The sequence below is a fragment of the Callithrix jacchus genome, chromosome 20 (assembly GCF_049354715.1).
Source record: "Callithrix jacchus isolate 240 chromosome 20, calJac240_pri, whole genome shotgun sequence".
Lineage (NCBI taxonomy): Eukaryota > Metazoa > Chordata > Mammalia > Primates > Cebidae > Callithrix > Callithrix jacchus.
This window is the reverse complement of record NC_133521.1, coordinates 286,320-287,500: the sequence shown is the minus strand read 5'-3', so window position 1 is coordinate 287,500 and position 1,181 is coordinate 286,320. Positions and strand designations below refer to the sequence as shown.

At 50.9% G+C, this 1,181-nt stretch overlaps 1 long non-coding RNA gene across 1 annotated transcript in view; it reads left to right on the top strand.

The window, feature by feature from the left end:
* The window catches only part of LOC144580514 (uncharacterized), a 25,675-nt gene extending 24,939 nt beyond the window's left edge, over nt 1–736 (top strand). The window contains exon 3 of the long non-coding RNA XR_013530076.1: nt 197–736. This is a non-coding gene — a long non-coding RNA (uncharacterized LOC144580514). The remainder of the gene's footprint in view (nt 1–196) is intronic.
* The last annotated feature ends 445 nt before the right edge of the window (nt 737–1,181 follow it).

Genomic DNA, 1,181 nt, shown 5'->3' with positions numbered 1-1,181 from the left:
CTATTGTCCGTTCGTTTGTGTCCGTCCGTCCGTCCGTGTCCGTCTGTCCGTCTGTCTGTCTGTTTGTCTTTCCCGTGTGTCTTGCCTATCACCTTCTTAGTAGGCATGTGGTCTCGCTTTGTGGTCCGCACTCTGGACACACATATTTCTTTTGAAACTTCGATGACGATGATGCTGCTGATGATCATTTATGCAGGTGGAGGTGGTGTCGAATGACAGATCGAGATGATCACAAACCTTTGCGCTCCAGCCGTTCTCCCACGTCGGCCTTTGAGACCGCTGCGGTGACAGGCGTGAACGTGGAACGGGCCTGGTCGTATTTGTCTTGTGCGTTTCTTTCCAGTCCTTGTTTCCGGTCTGGACACACAGTCTATAATACGGGCGTTGCAAACTAAGACAATTTTCACACACATCTCACGATCCTACCTTTTCTTTCCAGTGCCACAAGCCACATCGAGGGTGGCGTGCCTGATCGCTCTCTGATAGTTGATTTATATAGTGCAGAAAGTGCTGACATTGGCCATGTGCACCTGTTTTTTTTTTGTTTTGTTTTGTTTTTGGACGGAATCTCTCTCTCTCTCTCTCTCTCTCTCTCTCTCTCTCTCTCTCTCTCTGCTTTGTTGGGAAACTCTGTTCTTTAGGACGAATTTTCATACTCTTTGAAAATTTCCTCTTCAAACGAGCATCTCTTGAAACATGAAAATTATTTTAAAAATAAAGAGAAAGACAAAAGGCACACAGTGGAAATTTCTTTGGCTGCCTCCCAGGTTGTACCTTGGACCCAGTCGGAGGGAAGGAGGGAGGGAAGGAGAGAGGGAAGGAGGGAGGGAAGGAGGGAAGGAGGGAGGGAGGGAGGGAGGGAGGGAGGGAGGGAGGGAGCAGCAAGATTCAGTGGGTGGGTTAGATTTGCGGTTTTCGGTGCTAAATCCTCTCTGGAGGCCCAAAAGGCCCTCCGGGAGCCTCCTCCCCAGGGGAACCGCATTGCGGCTGCTTTCAAATTCGCCAGCGACCCGTTTCACCAGATGGCCTGGGTGGGCCGGTTGGGACCACACTGGACCACCCGGGTGTGTGCTGTTCTTCCTGGGTGTGGGGGTAAGTCAGTCTTGCTGACTTACAGGATAAACTGACAGCACTGGCATGAAAACTAAGATGCATTTCTAGGCGGCTCGGGCGTCAGAGTG